General features: G+C 47.6%; 1 protein-coding gene across 3 annotated transcripts in view; it reads right to left on the bottom strand.

The window, feature by feature from the left end:
- Positions 1-20,425, bottom strand: part of FGF1 (fibroblast growth factor 1) — an 85,109-nt gene that overhangs the window by 61,668 nt on the left and 3,016 nt on the right. Inside the window, exon 1 of one of the 3 annotated variants that reach the window (XM_055332784.1) lies at positions 6,117-6,316. The exons of the other annotated variants lie outside the window; for them this stretch is intronic. The gene's annotated coding sequence lies outside the window, so the exon portion shown is untranslated. Of the gene's footprint in view, positions 1-6,116; positions 6,317-20,425 lie in introns of those variants that run through there. 3 annotated transcript variants of the gene reach the window in all.

Raw genomic sequence — 20,425 nt, 5'->3', positions numbered from 1 at the left:
GTCCAGCATAAGAATTTAAACAGTCCTGTGAAGTAATACTCTGCCCCTGGATTCCCCCATCTTTGGCTGCCCTCCTATTCCTTTTGAAAGTATCTTCTAGTGGTAAGGGGAGTGAGGGTCCCTTGGGCCCTTACCAGAAAAGCTAAGACCCTCATTCACAGGCCTCTGGGGCCCAAGGTCTCAGGTGGAGCACTTCGCCTGCCCTGTCACTGCCTACTCAGGGCCTTCACATCTCAAGTTGAGGTCCTGTTCTCTCTTGGCGCAGTCAGCACTCAGGGCGGCTACTTGGCTCACCAGCCCCTGCTGGCTGTCAGCTCCTCGCCTCCCCGCCCAGGAGGTCTCCCCATGGCCCCACAGCAGGGTCACTCCACAGTGGCCTCTGGCTCTCATCTCAGCATCTGCATCATGCAGGGATAGCAGGAGATCCAGAGGACGAATGACGCCTACTTGCTACTGGATCACACCCATCCATACTCTCAACCCTCCCGGCCTCCTCATGTCTCAGGGCCAGCTATCCTGCCCTCAGCTCATTGGGATGTTTCCACAGTCAAGCCACCTCCACTCCTTACACACACACACACACACACACACACACACACACCTTCCTTTCCACTTCCATCTTCGGATGCTCCAGCGGCAGATGGGCATCCCCCTACACAGTGACAGAAGTGCCACAGTCAGGCCTAGACTTGCTGTATTACATGGGTGCTGGAGCAATTCTGCAAGTCTTCTCTCCACAAATCTTGGCAGATGAACTTACAGTCCTGTTTATTCTGTGTTCCCTTTTCCTTCACTGGCTCTGTGTGACAGGCTCCCTGACCCAGCCTCTGGGAAAGGAGGTTCCAAATGGAGCATGGTTTAAAGGCAGCAGGATGGGGTGAGAGGGATCAAAATACATGGCTTCATATTTGCCAATATTCTCCCTCTTGCCACCATGCCTCTTCCAGGCCTACCAAAGCTAAAGCCACCAATGTCTCCCTTCTATACCTGTATTCATTCAGCAGCAGTTATTGAGCACCTGACATGTAGGCACTGTGCTGAGAACCAAGTCAGTAGAGCTGCCTCACGGGTGTGATAGGAATACAGTGGAACTCCTTGAACAACATGGGCTTGACCTGCGTGGGTCCACTTATATGCGGTTTTTTCCACATATGTTTTCTCTTCCTTATGATTTCCTTAGTAACATTTTCTTTTCTCCTCTTCGTTAATTGTAAGAATACAGTATGTAATGTACAAAATATGTGTTGATTATCATTCATGCTTCTAGTCAACAGTATGCTGTTAGTAGTTAAGTTTTGGGGGATCAAAAAATTATACATGTATTTTTGACTGCATGGGAGGTCAACTCCCCCATCGCTCCCATGTTGTTCAAGTGTCAACTGTGTTCTCATCATGTGAAAAGATGCTCAACTTAATTAGCCATGAGGAAAATGCAGATCAAAACCACAGTGAGCTACTATTTCATATCCACTAGGACAGCTATAATCAAAAGATGGATAATTACAAGTGTTGTCAAGGATATGGGGGAACTGGAGCCCTCATACATTGCTGATGGAAATGTAAAATTAGTATGGCCACTTTGGAAAACAATTTGGCAGTCCCTCAAATGGTTATCTGTAGAGTTCCCAGATGAGCCTACAATCCCACTGCTGGGGTATACCTGAGAGAAATGAAGACATATGTTCATACAAAAACATGTACATGACTGTTCCTAGCAGCATATTTATAAAGCCAAAAAATGGAAACAACCGAAATGCCCATCAAATGATGAATAGATAAACAAAATGTGGTATATCCACACAGTGGAATATTACTAAGCTATAAAAAGCAATGAAATATTGATAACATGCTACGGCGTGGATGAACCTTGAAAACATTATGTAATGTGAAAGAAGGTGGTCACAATGTATTGTATTTTGTATGATTCATTTGTATGATATGTTCGGAGTAGGCAAATTCATAGAAGCTGAAAGTTGTATGGTGGCTTCCAGGGGCTGAGAGAGGATTGAATGGGGAGTGACTGCTTAATAGGTGTGGGTTATTTTTAGTGTGATGAAAATGTCCTAAAGGAATATAGTGGCAAGAGTTGCACAACCTTGTAAATATAGTGAAAGTTGTTGCGCCATACACTTTTCATGAGTGAATTGTGTGGTATGTAAATTATATCTCAAGAAGAGATATATCTCATGTGAGAAGATGTGCTCATCTCATTCTCTAACTGAAATCTCTCTTTCCCAGTTCCTCAGCTCTCCTAAGACAAATATGAGTTCAACTTCCAGTCATTTCAGGACTTTCTCTAACACATTTATTAGAGTCTAATATTAAGTAGCTAGGCACCAATTTTATGATTTTTTAAACAATTATTTTCCATTTGAAGGTAAACCCCAGGAGAGCAGGGACTTTTTTTTGTTCATTGTTAATATCCACCATGCTTAACATAAGGCCTGGCACACTAGGGTCTCAGTAAGTATTTGTTGAATGAGCCTTCACGGAGCTCACATATCCAATGGACACAAAAATCCAGCGATGACTGCTACTCATCATTCACTTAGCGCATATTTACTGCAGCCTCATGGTGTGTGGGGTGAATGAATGAAGCAGATGTGTCTCTGCCTTGGGGGATCTTACAACAAAGGAAACCTATACCGAGAAGGTTTAGCACTTTGATCAAACACTGAAAACAAATAATATCTAACATCCATTAAAGGTCTGCATATATTGAAAGTGGAAATTTTGTTAAAGTTCCCCTTACTGGAGCTTTGTGGGAAGTTGGGCTGAGTTGAGACAGTCAAGCAAAGAAAAACATTCTGAAGGGTAGAGGATGAGTGAGTAGAAGGTCAATCCTGAAAAAAAGAAAACGAGTGTTTTCCAATGATTTTGCTGGTTCCAAGGAGGTAGTTCTGAGTTGTGATTTTTAAGTTCTTGTTGAGCCGGGTAGTAATATTGGGAAAAGGGTAAGTGCCGAGTACCATCCTTCATGTCCAGTGTTAGGAAGTCTTCGAGAAGAGATAAGGAAGGGAAAGACTGACTCAGTGGCTGGGAGGAGAGGGAATGAGGGTGTTTTAAAGAGATGGGGAAGATTTCATTACAGTACAATGGCCTACTTCACAATGGAAAATTATGGGAAGGATAGCCAAGAGGTCAAGAGAGAGGGCAACAAGATACACGATGATGACACAGTTGGGAAACCAAGAGGCTGGCTTGTAGATATACAGCCCATGGTGGGTAATGGAGGTCTTGGAGTCAAAAATGAAAGCAAAAAAACTTGTCCAGTTGACTTTTCTCACACATACAACCTCCTTGTGCCACCTCTCTTTTGCCCCACATTTTCATTTTCATATGCAGGGTTTCTAGAAAACCTATAACGGGAAGGAGATGTGAAACAGGGCTGGGAACTGATTAAGACATGACCATGGCTCTTGCACAAGGCAGGGCAGGGTTAGAGACTTAAGACACTTGGAGCAATGGGAGTAGACAAGGAAGATGTGGGCAGAATAAGGTTCAGAGTCAAAGATGACGCTACAGAATCTAGCGCTAATTGCTCACTAGAATTTGGGGGAAAGGGAAAGATGGTTCAGAGAAAGGCCCAAGACCGAAGAGGCTTATGAGCTAGAAAATGAATGGGTAGATCTTGCAGGACCTTTCTAAAGGGCTCAGCTAACTTTGCAACTAGAGGACACCCTCCCAGAGTTCTGGGGAGCTTGAGGGTTAGAGTGAGCCCAGATGCAGATCACCCTGTGAAGAGTAACAAGGCCAAGTTTTCTTTTTTCTTGAGGCCAGGCACCTCCATCGTGTTTTTGGTTTGCCCAGCTGTCCACCCACCAGCAGGAACAGATGACAAAGATGGCCCGTCTCCTTTAGAGGCAGTCTTACCTCCTGCTTAAGGGCAGACATTTTAGCCCAGAAGCCTGCCAAGGCTCTCCGGCTCCCTGGCTCTGTGTCACTGACCATGTGCACCGGACACATCATACTAAGCCCTTCAGCCTCGCCTGGAAGAGCAGGAGTGATAAGGAAAGGCTGTTGTTGGGATCAAATGGGCTAGTGGGAGCAAAGCTCCCAGCACAGGATGGCACACTTCCCAAGCCTTGGGGCAGTTTGCTTTGGGTATTTTCTCATCTCTAAAATCAGGAAGTATGGCATTTTTTTCATGGTGGTATGTATAAATTATAGTGTTTCTTTCAATTTATGGTGTCTTAAATTTAATGAAACATGGAAGTAGGTAGGTGTCTTGTAAGGGGCAGTTGGGGTGTTTTGTGGTCCTTCTACCTGTGCTGGGTTGTGGCTCTGTCAATGTCTGGGGGTTGCTTTCTTGACTCTAGGCAGGTTGCGCCTTTTCCCGGGACAGGAGCCTGGGTCCTGGCCTCAGTCCCACTGAGGGCAAAGCTTGACTTGGCTGTTCCTCACCGTGAGCCTGGGGCTGGGCCACCTCACCTCTCTGAACCTCAGTTCCCTTTCCTCTGTAATGAGGCTAACAGTATTGCCTACCTTCCTAGGGTCATGGGAGGATAAAATGGTGTCGAATTCTGTAAAGTACTTAGCATATTGCTGCATGGCACACATACTGAATAATGATACGGAAGAGACATAAACAATAGCATTACTTATATAACAATATTACATTTTCTCAAAAGTGTTATTATTATTATTCCTGAAATACCTGGGGAGACCCACCACAAAACATCCCATTGGGACCCTCAGTGGGAAGGGATCTCAGAACCCAGATCAGCGCTCCTGTTCTGAGTTCGTGTGTTTCTGGGACTGCGGCCTCACCTTGCACCCTCTCCCACCCCTGCTGTTCTCCTCCCTGAGCCAGACTTCCACCTCCCTAGCACTCCCCTCCTCAGGACTTTGACCCCTCTGGACACATTACTTTAGGAACAACTTGCCTTGGGAAGAGGGCTGGCTCATGTCCCTTGGAAAAGACCACTGCAGACCCTGGCTGGGGTTTCTCAAGCCATGAGTGACCCAAGAGCTCCCCCAATGAGGCTCTTCTCTGTCCCATCATCTTCCTGTCTCCTCCTGCGCCCTTGCTCCCTTCACCCCGCTGTCTGCCTCTGTCCTGGCTAGAATTCCCTCAGTAGGCCTTCATATACATGCATGATTTTCTCAAAGCCTCTTACCTCTACCTGCTGAGTCTAGCTTATCCAAATCAATCAAGGTCTACATTTATCATGTACATAACTCGCACACCAAAGTCACCTCGTATCTTCAGACCTCCCTGGTGTTTCCCATCCCGAGTTCTCGACGGTCCTGAGGGCACGGCATGGATTCCCTCTCCACGTGGTATAAACAGGCTTTCCTCTGGGGAGGCTACAGAGGCTCCTGGCAGATAGTCTCTTCTAGCTCCTTTCTTTATTCCTGATATTTCTCTTCACTTCGTGAGGACCCAGGATGGAATTGGCTCTCCTCCAGGCTGGCTCTCTGGCACACCTCTCTGTATTGAGGTGAGACCTCATCCTGCAGTCTACTTGTTCCACCTTTAATAGCTCACTGGCCTCGTTGTATCAACCCCAGGGTCAGGAAAACCCAAGTTTTTCTGTACCACTGGACAAAAGGATTCCACTATTACATGAGCCACTCCAGCATGGCATTCGATGAGAGTTCTTTAACAGCCACTGGTTTCCTCCTCAAGGTCCGGTTACCATAGAGTTGGCTCTGGAGCCCCATCATGAGCCCTACAGATACCCCTTGGGGAAGCTGTGGAATTAAGACTTTTCACTGGATTTGCAACAAAACAGAATGACTCTCAGGGTCTAAGGAGCATGCCGAAGAAGTCTTAGCTTCTCAGAACTTGTTTCTGCTCATTTAAAAATCTTAAGGCATAGTGCAGTATGCTGGCTGAGCTGGGCTGTAGGGTTTCACACAATGCAGCAGTAGTGTGGCATCGTTGAATCAGAGACCAGAAAGCACAGCATGTTAGACAAGATTCCTAACATTTACCTATTTATCCGTCTGGCTGTCCTATCTGAACATGTCTCAGACATGATCCCCCCCAAAAATGTAGCATTGACGCCAGGATATGGAAGACAACGTGGCATTATAAGGATGTCTAGACTATAGAAAAACAAGCCAAACTCAAGCCAGGGGAAGAAATAAAGCGAAGAAAGGCCACCCACCTTGTAGTTCCTCCCGGGCAATAGAAAGGAGTGGGCTTTCTCCCACTGCCAAATGTCCACACTCCAGAGTTCTTCTTTTAGGGCGATTTGAAGATTGATGTGCCTCCTGCGGTCAGGCTTTGGAACCTGGAGCCACATTCATCCAGGCTATCTATGGCTAGCTGCTGCCCATTCCTACACTCCTTGTTCATGCCCACAAGGGGTGGGGGAAGCCTGCTGGCTGACCTGGTGGCTGCCTGTGTACAGCACACTGGGCAACCAGCTTTTCCCTTTTCCTACCCTTCTCATCCTGGCTCCCCCTCTGGCCCTGCGCCCAGAGATGAGGATGCCACAAAAGTCCTGCCTGCCCACCCTTATTCACAAAGGCAGGTTTGTGTGGAGCTGAGCAGGGCAAGCCGTCAGGGGAGGGCCTGGGCTCCACACCTCTCCCCTTAAGGAAGTAGACAGGTCCAGTCCAGTGAGTTGGGGAGAGGGTGTTGCCCTTGTAAATATCTCCTCACAGGCTCAGGCCGAGAGGCATGGTGATTATGTGAGAGGAAAGAGCTCTGCTCTGGGCACCTAGTGCGACAGGGCTGTGTAAGAGGGACGTGTCACCACCCAAATCAAATCAGATTAAGCCAGTTGGGTTGTAATTAACTGCTATCCAATCCTTTGCCCCTGCATCAGTCCAAAAAGCTTTCCTTTGAAAATCTCTATTTCCTAGTTAACATGTGTAAGAGAAGATGTGGCCACTAACCATTCTGCATTTGTCATCTCTCAGAGATTATGATTTACAATGTGACCTTGAGCTTCACTGCTCTCGTGGTCACTGTCCCCATTCACTTAATCGAACCACCCTTGTTAAGTATAAGGGACCTGACAAAACACAGTAAAAGAATAAAGGTGGGCAGCCCCCGTGGCGCAGTGGTTTAGCGCTGCCTGCAGCCTGGGGTGTGATCCTGGAGACCCGGGATCAAGTCCCATGTCAGGCTCCCTGCATGGAGCCTGCTTCTCCCTCTGCCTGTGTCTCTGCCTCTGTGTGTGTGTGTGTGTGTGTGTGTGTGTGTGTCTATGAATTTAAAAAAAGGAAAAAAAAAAGAATAAAGGTGAGGTTGTGGTCAAAGGCATGGGCTCTGCAGTCAGGATTCCTGGATTTCAATCCAGAAAGCCAATGTACCTATACGATGAGACCAGGGATAGTGGCCACCCCAACATGCTCGTTATAAGGATGCAACAAGGTATCATGAGTGAAGCACACAGCTCCTGGCACATGGAAAGCATCTCATAATTTTAGCTATTGTCTTTGTTGTTATGATCATTCAGAATGAGTAAGACAAACTCCCTGCGCTTGATGGAGGGTAAGAAGTGAAACTGTCCACTAGACAGACTGTGGTAAGTGGCATTATGGAAGTGTGAGAGCCTGGGGAAGAAGGGATCCAGGAGAATGTAGTGGAAGCTGCAGCCCCTCAGCCATAAGGACAGGTAGGCTTCACGTATATGGACACAGGATGGAGCGATGGCTTGAATAGGGGCCCAGGTGTGGGAAGTAGAGGTGGTCTTCTTCCCGCAGGAGGATGGGTATTGCTGGGCAGGGGATATACAGGACGCACGGGTCACCTCACCCTCATTTGGAGTCAAATCATAAAGAACCTCAATGCCATTCTGAGGAGTTTGGACTTTCATCTGCAAGCACTGGGAAGCCAATGGAAATCTTTGAGAAGAGAATTTGGAACATGCTCCTGGTAACATTTTATAGGAAAATGGTGGTGGGAGAGGGCAGGGCAGAGGCAGAGCAGAGACCAAGGAGCACAGTGCTCTATGTTTCTATCCCTGAAAAATTCATCAGTCTTCAAGTCCTTGCTTACTGCTGCTCATCTTCTTTGCTAGACTGCAAGGTGGTCAAGGGCAGGGGCCGGGTGCTTCCTCTGCATTATCATATCCTCAGCATAGTCCCTGGTGTTCCATAAATAGTTGTTGAATTGAAAGAGGGGGTCTTAAACTAGAGCCATGAGAGCAGAAAGGAAGTGATGGGTCCAGAATCACTGGCAAATGACAGGAACTCAACATAGGAATCATCGGATAACTCCCGGTGTGGGTGTGCAGGATGGAGATAGGAACGGAGAGGCTGCTTACTGACAGAATGGAGGTAACCAGGAGAATCCCACTCTGCAGAGCAGACATGAGCTCCTCGTGGCCTGTGCTACATCTGAAATGAGTCACCCATCTGTATGAAGCTGAGGGTGGGGCAGACAGTGAAAGCAGGAGAGGTCTGAGGAGAGGTCAGAGTTGGAGGCAGGTGGAGAAGAGTCAGAACAGAGGGGAAAGGTGGGATCTTCAAGGGAGAACAACCTGGAGCCTCAAGAGAGAAGTGAACAGAGGCGGCTACCGTGGGGGATGCCCCACGTTCTCAGAGATCTGCAATAGAAGACAGTTGTCCCAGAGAAGCCACAGGAGACAGGCCCAAGGCACAGGATCACAGCATTCAAGGGGTGAGCTGACACTGTTCCACACTGTGGAAACTACAGAGGTTAAACAGATGGCAAATGGAAGACAGAGCCTCAGGTCTCCTGCCTCCAAGCTTTGTTATTCCAACCACTTCTAGCGCTGCCACTAAGGTCCTTCTTCTGAAGGGAGGGCCTGCATATGCCAGTGCTTCCGTTATCAGAAACCTCCCGGTGCTTCCCACTTCCTAGACGGGAAGGCCCAAAGACCATGGCAGAGCATTCCAGTGACCCCAAACTAGTCTGAAAAGCCCCACTTCCTACCTTATCCTTCCCCATCTTATCAGTCTGGGGCACCTCCCTCTCCTTGCCGCGCACCAGCTACTTTCAAGCCTTCATGGTTGGTTTAGGAACCATAAACCAGGGGCAGCCTGGAAGGCCCTTCCCCTCCGATTGCTGCTACTTACAACTCTTCTTATCCTTCTGGGCCTCTATCGAGTGCTACCTCTGTTGCAAAGCCTTCCGTGGTATCTCTAGTAAGTAGGGTCCTTCCTTCCTTCAGGGGCCTTGGAGCGCCTCGCCTAGCAATCAGGTCATTCTTTCTAGGATTCCATCGAGTTGTTGGCTTGTCTCTCCCCTCCAGTAGCTTAGCTTATGTATGAGAGCAAAGAATGCACGCTATCTTTGACTCGCCTGTCACATGGGCTCTTATACCCAGAGGGCAGTCAACCAATACCAGCAAAGCCTCTGAAGAAAGAAATCCTCGGGAGCAGTGGTTGCTAGCACTTTTACCACTTCCAGTTATTTACTCGGAAATTATGGGGTGCTTCCTAGTACTTGGCTTTAGGAGTTGGTGCTATAATTAATATCTTGGCTCAGTGATGCGTTGCCCTACAATCACATGTGTTGCCTATGTTCTGTAGAGCCATTTGATACTGAGGATACGCTATTACACCTACACTAAGATTTTGCTGAGCATTTCCTGGAGTTACACAAAAATGGAAAAATGTGGCCTGGCCATCAGTAGTGCTTTATCATATGTGCTCTCCCCGATGGCATTTTAGAGAAAGCCCTGCACAATTCCACCAGGATCATAAACATCTTTTAAGAGCCATGAATTAGGAGGATAAAGTTTCCCAAACACTCAATTTACAAACTCAGAAAGCATCTGTTCATTCAATCATCTATCATCTTCTGCCCCTCCACACAGGCTCTGACAGTGTTTAGATGTAATGAATCTCCTGATTTATTTCTCAACAGCTTGCTGTCTGTAAGGAAAACACATATTCAAGAAATATGTTCAGCAAGGTTCGGTGAGCACCTACTATGTGCCAACAGCGTGTCTGTGTTAACAACATACAATATACAAGTCAGGGTAGTTCTTTCTGTAGTCTGTGTTTTAGGGGTTAGGTATTTTCTGTTTTGTTATATAAAACTGAGAGCAGTTTAGGATTGATGTAGACAATCCTGCTTTTTTTTTCTCTTTTTGCCTGCTTTGTTTTTATTTTAGGATAGACATTTATAAAACACAGCTGGCTAAATGCTAAATGCAGCTGTGAACAACAGAATTTAAATATATCTCTAATCCAGCAAACCTGGTTCTTGGCAAGGAAGGGGAAGAAGTTAATTGTTTTTTAATTTAATCTTACACACAGACACAGACACACACAAAGAGTAAAAGGGTAATGCAGCCAGAGGGTATGCTGAGTGATTTTTTTTTTTTAAGTTCATTTTACTTGGATCCTGCAGGATAGGCAAAGCACTGAACTTGTGAGAACACTCTTCCTCTCTCTTCATCATGAAAGAAACCACCATTTTCTGAGCATTCGTTCTAGGCTGGGCAAGTGCTTAAGAGAGCCTTATCTGATTTACCTCATTGTACCCTCTGGGGTGGATGCCATTTACACCTGAAGAAACTAAGACTCAAAAAATGAACTTGCCTGGAGTCGCCCTGCTGGCTAGGGGTAGGATTGGAATTTACAGCCAGCTGCCTAACACCAGGGCCCATATTTGTAGCCACAGCTGGGATTTTTCTTCACCCACCTGCATTTCGAAACAATGGCACTAGAAACATACTTGTGAGGTGAGTAATGACAAGACTAGGAAAATGAAGAGTACTGTAAATGACATCTCCCTCGCTTTGATTCTAAAGGACACATGCCAGAAATATGCTAGTTGGCCTACCCAAAAGAGCCCCCTGGATAAGTGTCTTTCTCTCTTTTGTATTTCAATAGTCTTCTTTTTCATAGTAATGTAGATATGCATGAATTTATTTTAGAAGACGGTTCAATACAGCATTATTAATATTAGTACCACAAACTGAATATCCAGTAATAGAGGGCTCATTAAATTCTAGGGAAATGTACAGTCACAGTGAAGAATACTCTTTTAAAAGAATATAAAATGGAATGGAGCATGCCTATGATATATCCCTCAGTGAAAAAGTAAAAGTCTATAAATACTGTATGATCCCATTGTTTTACGCATCCATGCCATCTATATGCATAGATAGACAGGTAGGTAGAAAGAGATGGGCAGACACAAACACAGGAAAAGGACTAGAAAGATATCAATATTACCAGTCTTTTAATAGTGATTATCTCTGGATAATGGGTAAATCTTTTTTTCTGGTATTGCCTACATTTCCTATGATGAAGTATATGAATGATGTAAAGATAATTTTTAAATTACACATACTCATTAACCCAACAATTTCAGGAAGCAAATAGTTTTTGAGTATCCACTATGTACCAGGTGCTATGTGTTTCAAACATTAGAAAATAAAATAAAAACAAAAAAGGAATCTACTCATATCCCTGCTCCACTCAGAATTTGGATCATCTCCTTCTGGTCTTTTTCAGCACAGTTTTTAAGATAGAGGAGTCACAAAGCAGGCAACCCTGAGCCCTGGTTATTAGGCGTTTGTTCAGCCAGTAGGGGCCAACCGGCCCCAAAGCCCTGACTCTGCCACTTATAGCACCGGGCATCACTGCCCCCTCAGCCTTAGCTCCATTATCATTAAATAGGATTAAGACTGATACCTGCCTTGTCAGTCTCTTGGAGGATTCACTGAGTTTCTACAAGTAAAGTGCCTTGAAGTAGGCTACAAGTAATGCTGTTATTCTTACTATTATATGTAGAATAGCTACATTGCTATTCAATTTTGTTTTCTATCTCATTTCTTCCAAAGAGTATAAATAGTTGCATTTCTCTTGGACAGCAGAGACCACTATTCAGGTCCTTCAGGGATATAAAGTCAACTTTGAATTTTGTATGTAGGTGAGACCACTCAATCAAAGCCATTTGGCCTCATATCTAAGCCAAAGCTGTAAAGGACAGAGAGAGCCGCCAAGGTGGAAAGGAGCCTTTATATGCCTTTCAGAAGATCATGGGAGCCAATGTTGGACAAATCTTACTTAACTGGGTTTGGAAACCCAATAAATACGGCTAGTTATAGGCAATAGGACATCTAAACTTTTACTGCTTTATTTTGACTACTTCTTGACTTTGGGGCTTGGTGTCTACTCTGTCTTACAAAAGTGGGATACTGTCTTGTGATTCTTTGGAAGGAGAACATGCAGTGGCAGGCTGATTCTTGCAAGAGCCTGCCTATTTCTAGCTGTGGCACTGCCTTGCTCCAGCCTAGCCACCACCGTCTCCTTTCTGCATGATTCTGAGCCCTGCTAAGACACGTCCTTCCTACCCTCCTGACCCTCTTAGAGACCCGTCTGTTCTCCACTCAGGACCTGATAAGCATCTTAAAATGTCAATCATTGTGTGTCACCTCCTCATTCTGATCCCCAGTGGCTTTCCACTGCCCTCAAACAAAACCCCCAACTTTCTACATGACTCCACATCTCTGCATGATCTGTTCTTTGCACACGTCTCCAGCTTGAGCACGTTTCCCCTTTGTCCATGATGCCGAAGTATCCTGGCTTTCTCTTGGAGTTCTAGAACACACCAAGTACTTGCTCACCTCAGAGACTTACCCCATATTCTTCCTTCCACAAGGAATATTCTTGGCCTTATTCTTTGCATGACACCCCTCATTCTTCTGGCCTTCACTTCTGTGCCACCACCTTATAGAGGCTTTCCCTGTCTACCTAATTTGTAATGGCTTCTCTTATTCCAGTGCCTTCTGCGTCCTTTTTACAGAATTGATCTTAACACAGTTCTACTTATTGCATTTAATTATTTGTTGGCTTACTTGGCGTGTGTGTATGTGCTCAGTGTTGCCTACCCTGTTAGAATGTAAGCTCCTGGGGCGCCTGGATGGCTGAGTTAGTTAAGCATCTGCCTTCAGCTCAGGTCATGATCCCAGAGTCCTGGAATCGAGCCCCACGTTGAGCCCCACGTTGAGCCCCACATTGAGCCCCACGTCGGGCTCCCTGCTGCGGGGGGGGACTGCATCTCCCTCTGCCCCTCCCCCTGCTCCTTCTCTCTCTCTCTCTCTCTCTCAAATGAATGAATAAAATCTTAAAAAAAAAAAAAAAGAAGGTAAGCTCCCCCAGGGCAGGGACTGTATCCTTCCCTGTTGTTGTGTCCTCTGGCAAACCCCCTCAGAGAGAAGGTGCCCAATAAATATGAAAGGAAGGGAGGGGGGAGGAAGGAAGTCTCCGAAAAGGGGGCTGCTTTTCTAGGCAACCCAGTTTCCAGTGAATGTGGGCAGTGTGTCCTGCTTAGCCCTAGCATTACGGTGCAAGTTTAAAAATAAAACCCCTGGGTGGAGCGAGAAGACTTTAGAGAGGATGGGGGAGAGATAATGAGAAACATGAGCGGCCAACGCAGGCCCAGCAGGATGTGGGACCGGCCAGGAAGAGAGAGGGCCCTTGACTCCGGGGAAACAGACTTTGGGGCTGTAATGGTCTGACGAATGTAGGACTACTAATTAGTCACCAAAGGTCTTTCTCTTGATCTGCAGCATAAAGAGACTCCAAAGTAGTCAATTCAGGCTGTGATTCCATCCTACATCAAGACGTGTTGCGAGCTTTTTTGAAGAGACGTTCTCTATAATTGCTAAGACAGGGGCCCCCACGCCCTGCAACTGACAGCCGTTCCATCAGGGGAAGGGAAGGCCAGGAGGTAACTGAGGTGATGAAGCCTGCTTTGGCTCACCCTCCCCCTGACCCTCCCCAGGGCCCATCCCAGCGTGGGATCTGAACCTCCCACCACAGTAGAGCCTCGGCCAGACATCCTAAGGTATATCCGCCCTCCAAAGGCTTGGCTCAGTTCTGGGGCAGCGTAAGTCAGGGAGGGTCAGGTCAATGGGTCACTAGAGAAAACTCGGACATCGCCTTGGAAATGCTCTGCCCCCATGTGCACTGCCTGCGTTTGGATCCACCCTGAAGCAGCTGTGTGTTAAATCCTTGGGCCTTGGTGGGAGGTGGAGAGGCATCTGGGGAAGGTCAGAGTGGGTCACGAAGGGGTCCACCTCCTTTAAGGAAGACCGTCAGTCTTCAGGCCTTCGTGAGAAGTCTGACGTCCCAGGGGAGCAGCAGGCTGAAAATACATAATCTGGGCCCAGCCTCTGTGGTGCAAGGATGGGCTGAGCGGAGTGGGGGTGCTGCCAGCATTCCCCTCCTTCGGACCGTGACCCAGACCCCTTCCCACAATGCATCTCTCTGTGCTGCTCCAGAAGCCAGGCGATGCGCTCACGGTCACCTGGTGCAAGCGAATATTTGCACGCCTTTAAAACATTGATCACCACTGGGTGTTTTTTCCATCTCCACAGCTCTGTGATGGTCAAGAAGGCCACAAAGAAAGGAGCACAGAGAGAGACAGCTGGAGCTTTACACACCACGCTTAGCCTCCAACCTCCAACTCTCTAGAGGCCTCTCTTGTAGAGAAACATAAAACATAAAGCTTAAAAGAGGACCAGTTCCCTACCCAAGGCCACTCAGGAGGGAGGGGCGGAGCACTGGACCGGCCAAAAGCAAAATCCAGGCCAGGCCAGCCTACAGCGGCCTGTGGCTTTCATCCTTGCAGTTGGATTCTCAAATGATTTAAGCTCAAAGTCCCGGACCAGGGCCCTAGGGCAGAATCTGCGGGGAGTCTATGCCCTGAGGAACCCCATGCCCCGGGACCCTGGGAATCCCAGAGCCATTGTGTGAATTGAGCCGAAGGAGCCTGCGGAAGATGACTCCTTCTTTAATTGTTTGTTGGAAACGCCCTCAGCCTGAAACTGCTGAACCAGTAGCTTGTGTCTGTTTCATGCTTCAGCTCTTCAAAGGGTCTCCTGCTTTCTTGGCTAGTTCTAGGTTCCTGACACGAGGGTTGTAAGTGCTGAGAAAGCACAGGGTGATAATTGTCCCTTGGAACAAAAATAAAAGCTGATGGCGGAACAGCAGGACGGCAGGTGACCTTCATGTCCTAGGCACATTTTTTTAGACGAAATGAATTCTTGCAAAAGCTTCTAAAAAAGCCTTAGCCAGACTGCAGACTTGTCAGTAGCAATAATTAATGTTGTATTGGGCAAATACCATGCTGTGTGTTGCATACTAAAACATTTTTGGTCCTTTACCTGTACTGTTTCACTAGTCTTAACCCAATGCTAGGAGAGAGCAACGTCTAGCATCGATAATGTAACGCGGAATGGACTTCACCGCTATTAACTCACATACTCCTGGCCACAACCCCAGGAAATAGGTGCCCCTATTCTATTTTACAGAAATGGAAGTGTCTAACTCGGCCAGGGCCATGCATCTATTGGGAGTCAGAGCCAGAATTCAAACGCAGCCTCACCCCAGAGTCCATGCTCTTGAACATCTTGCTACCCTACCGTTAGGCACCACAGACTGTCACTCTGGACTAATGAAAGGGTAATGAGAGCAGTGGGTCAGAATTGGAACTATGAGATGAATCTTGGGCTTCTTTGTTTACTCTCTTTCCAAGGAGCTTAGAACTCTGCTTGCAGAGCCCTCAGCAAAGTCATCCAGGATCAGCTGGGGAGAATGGCAGCAAGTTTTTTGTGGCCACCTGAGCGAAGATTTTAGCCTTGCTCCTGTAACTTAAATTCCATATCACTAAAGCCCAACCCATCCCATGACTCTGAACCAAGGGAATGTTCTCTGGGCTGGAGACTTGTTCTGTGCGGGCTCCAGGGAGGGACTGAAGCCTTCATCTCAGCACTCCTCACATTGCCATTTCTAAACTCTGACAGAGATCTTGAGAAAGGACAAGAAGAATCTCATTTTCTAGACGCTCTTTTAGGTCCCCAGAAGTACTAGTGTAGCACTTTGCACACATTGATTAATTGATGCAAATTGCTTCTATTCCCATCAGACCAATGGTGAAAGCAAAGATGCATTGTTCCATCTGCCTCCTTGGGTGCGAGGGCTGGAACACACCAGATCAACGTCTCCCTTCTAGGTGTCTGACATCACTTGTTTGCCTTCGATGCACAGTAGCCAAAAAAAGTTATTCGTCTCTAAGCATGAATAATACAACAAAGCTGGATTTTTCCAGGCAACCAAAATGAGTCCTCTGAAGAGATGAGACTCAGCTGGCTAAGCCAGAGTAGATGGCACAGAGCATGGGGAGCTGGGGGGTGGTGGTGTGTTCTCCTAAGTCAGGGTCAGAGGCACTTGGTGCAAACTTGTCAGCTTTCCTTCAGATGTGATGCACCGCTTTCTAGAGCTATGAGGAGCAACAGAGTGCGAGATCCCACTGCTGCCCTTGGCCTTGGCTTTCCCACACCAAGACTGAGTGATGCACTCACTCATTCATTGGGCCAGTATTTACTGAGCACTCGCTCTGTAGCTAGGGTCTGTCCTTAGGGATACAGCACAAAACAAGATAGATAAGATCCTGCTCTCATGAGGCTCGTGCTATGTTCCAGAGGGAAGGATGGACAATAGTAAGTTTTAAAAAATAGACAGGAAAAATATGGACTGACTAGTGCCATGATAGGAAGAGACAGGAAAGAAAGCCTCTTTGGGGAATTGCCGAGAGAGGTGAGGCCCGAGGGTGAAAAGATCTGCTATGTGAAGAATAGGGTAGAGCATTCCAGGCAGATGGAATGGCAGTCATAAAGTCTGAGAGGCAGGTAAGGACATGGAACTGTAGAGGAACAGAGTAGAGGCCAGCAGGGCTTGAGTGGGTCTGGGGGTCTTGCTCACCAAAAGGCCTCGGGCTGCTTACTCACCTTCTTGAAAACCGCTTCTCTTCTCCAAAGTGTGCTAAGAACCTGCTCCAAGAACTCATCCTTGCTTAGCCAAATGCTGTCCCTCTTTAGAAAGAAACAGGAAGAGAGTTCTTCTTGTGGCAGGCGGGGCACATGGCAAAGGCGTGGCATTGGTTTTACATTGGGACCACCCGGGCGGATGATGCCAGCAACCACTGGCACTGGGAGAGCTTTGCCAGTGGTGGGAGCGGTGTGTGGTGGTGGGGCACTCGGCCCCCGCGAGGGCTGCAGGCCCAAGCCGCGACTCGCCTGCTCCAGGCCTGTGTCACTGCTGCTCCCATGAGCTCAGGAATAAGGCAACATTTGGCTTTGCTCTGCTCCTTTCAGACGCCTCTCTGCCCACTTTCAGCCCTGATACCCTCGGGGGTCTTTCTGGGCTTCCTGCCCTTACCTCCTTCCCAGTCACAACCTGAATTTCTGCCATCTTCCAGGGCCCCACTGAATAATTAGCCTCTGGAATGCATGCCTGCCCCTGTAGCTGCAGGCGAAGTACAGCAAGCAGAGAGGTTCTGTTCCGAGGCCTCTCTTTGTCCTCCAACTGATGCCAAACATGGGGCTGCCTGGTCAACCCATCTGAGGTGCCAAGCTTGCTAATTAACCTCGCTGACAGGAGAGAACTGTACCTATTTGACCCTTAGCAACAGGACCCTGACAAACACCTAGAAAGTGCTCTGTTGAGGGTCGACCATGGCTAGAACACGTTTTTAGGAAGTGTCCTGGAATTCAGTCCCTAGAGGCAATGCAGCCAACCTCAGGTTTGTGAGCTCCAGAAGCCTGATGTCTTGCTCTAGGGGGGAACCACTGCTAAACCATACCATTGGCATCTCTATTCCAGCTTTCCTTTTGATGAAAGGAATTGGCCCTATATAGGATCGCTTTCTTCTCTGGCCTTCTGTGGTTCTCGTTTGAAGCACCTTAATCATTACCACAACAGCCATGGTCCGGCCCCCTCCTGGGCCTTGAGTTCTGACTGGCTCCTCTTCTTCCCTGCATTTCAGCCACACTGGCCTTTCCTCCACTCCTTGGCAATGCCACACTTCCTCATCCCATGTGACCTTGGCCATACTCTTTCCTCCATCTGAAACACTCATGTCTCACCCAGTGGACCCTTGCCAGTCGCCCCACATCTGAATCCAGGCATCACGAGCTCACCAAAGCTTTTCTAGACCCCTCTGACTGAGCCTGGTACTGCTTTTGCTTTCCTGAGACACTCAGGAGAAGTACTACATGATTGAAGTCTGTGTCCCTACCTGGTCTCTAGCTTCCATGAAGGTAGGGACCCATCCATTCCAGGCTCTGTAGCCGTAGTGTTGCTGCACATGCTCCCTGCACACAGGTGGTATCCCACAGATGAGTGAAATGGACCCGAAGTGAGCATTAATGACCCTCTAGGATCCCCCGTCCCAGTCCCCAGTCTCTCTCCTTTTTCTCTTCCTGCCTCTTTGTTTCTTTACATTTCCTTACCTCCTCCCTCCTCATTCTTGCTATTCATTCCTCCTTCTTTTCTGGGACTTGGACCTACCTGTGACTCCTGTGAACACTGTTTAAGCCAACAGAAGAACAGTCACAAGTTAAAGCAAGAGATCATTGTCATAGCTTGGTATGATGCGTTGACCTAAGCTAGATTACCCCAAACTCAGGGCCTGCAGGGGGAATGTCGGACTCTGGTTCCCACTATCATAGTTTGCTAGGGCTCCCATAACCAAGTACCATGGACTGCGTGGCTTAAACAACAGAAGTATACAGTATATATACTTCTGGAGGCCAGAAGTCCAAAACTGAGGTATCGGCAGGGCTGGCTCCTCCTGAGAGCAGTGAGGGAAAGAGCTGTTCCAGGCCTCTCTCCATCTTGTAGATGGCCGCTAGCTCCTTCTGAGCCTGTGAGGGAGGGATCCAGGCCTCTGTCCATGACTTGTAGATGGCCCTCTTTTCCCTGTGTCTTCATGTCATCCCATTAGATGTGTCTCTGTGTCACAATTTCCCCATTTTATAAGGATGCCAGTCATAGAGGATTAGGTCCCACCCTAACGACATCATTTAAAATTGAATTTCTTTGTAAAGACTTCTCCAAGCCAGGTCACATTCTGATATTCGGGAGCAGAGGGGAAGTTAGGACTTCAGTGTGTAAATTTAAGCAGAGGGCCTAGTTCACCTCATAACATCTCCTTCCACCCATCCATCGCCCCAACCCTTTTTGAGTTACTGAAGGAGAAAAAAATAGGGAAGCACAGGGACACCTTCTCTTCTGAGGAAGTTATATGGGAGCCTAGCACTGGAAGTGGACAGGAGAGGAGTGTGAACCCAAGAGCGAGAAGATAAGACCAAATTGATGAACAGCTAAAACTTTGCTTGTTGCCTGGCTTAGAGGTCACAAGCCGCTGCCATGGTAATTGGCTCATCCTGAGTTCATACCCCAGATCAGCCACTTACTAGCAGTGGGGCCGTTGCCCTCCCTTGTAAAAGGTGGGTAAGGACTGCACCTAACTGCTGGGATGGCTGTGAAGACCAAGTGAGGGTAGAGATGGAGGGCTTGCAGTGTGCCAGGCACGTAGTAAGTCAGGGTGCAGCAGGTGTGCTGTCGTCCATCTTACTATCAGGGGAGGGCTTGTCCCAGGAAGATGGTCATTCCAGAAGAAGGTGATGACAAGGAAGAGACTCATTGTCACTGATAGAAGCCAAATGGCTCTGTGTTTTTGTTCACAGTAACGAAGAGAAAAGAACCAGAGCAGTGATCAGACTTTAGCTGTGGCCCTTGGACCAAAGACGGAATCCCCTGGACCACCCCCACCCCAAGAAAATGCAGAATCCTGGGTCCCTCAGGAACCAGGCTAAAGCTAGGTAACTGATTTAAAAAAAAAAAAAAAAAGCTCCATTGTGATTGTTATGCATGTGAAAGTTTGAAAACCGCAGGCCCTGGAGAGACTGAGATGAGTCTTCTCCAAAGGAGCCCCCACATCTACACTTCCCTGGCACAAGGTGGGAATGCCTCTCACACCTGCCCCCATCACTAGCATTCCTTGGACAAAGAGAGGTGGTCTTGAGCAATTGTGCATTAAGCCAAGCAGAGTACCTGGCACAGAGTAAGGGCTCAGGAAACGCTGGCAACCAGCACAGAAGCCCTTCGAATTCGGAATGCTCAGAGATACAAGCAAAACGCCATGCCAGTGCCAAAGTGCCTCCATGCTGCCCAAAAGGCGTCCCTAGTGGCCACTCATAGAGGGTCACTTCGGACTTTGGAATAAATGGACTTGTGGACACCCTTTTAAGACCCACCTTTCAGTAATAATAGCAAAGACATAGTCTTCGCTATAAGGCAGGCACGGTGCTCAGAGCATTACTCATTTGATCCTTTCACCGACAAGAATGGTACTTTATTATCCCACTTTACAGATGATGAAACTGAGGCACAAGGCCACAGGACTAATAAATGGCACAGTCTGGGTTCAAGCCCCAGGGAGTCAGCTGCAGAATCTATGCCCTTGGCCACCCTGTTAGGCTGCCTCTCTTAAGTAGTGATATTTAGGAATCAGACCATGACTATTCCCTTCCCACTGGCCCAGATGCTTATCCTTATTCCCATACCTTGGACTCTGCCTCCCAGCTGAGTTAGACATCCTGTCAGTCCAGGCCAGAGAATGCTCTGTTACCAGCCCACCCAGGTAGGTGCCCTCCCTTCTCTGCCATTGCATGGGCTTGATCCAGTTGTA

The sequence above is a fragment of the Nyctereutes procyonoides genome, unplaced genomic scaffold, assembly GCF_905146905.1.
Source record: "Nyctereutes procyonoides isolate TBG_1078 unplaced genomic scaffold, NYPRO_anot_genome, whole genome shotgun sequence".
Classification (NCBI taxonomy): Eukaryota; Metazoa; Chordata; class Mammalia; order Carnivora; family Canidae; genus Nyctereutes; species Nyctereutes procyonoides.
This window is presented reverse-complemented; position numbering and strand designations above follow the sequence as displayed.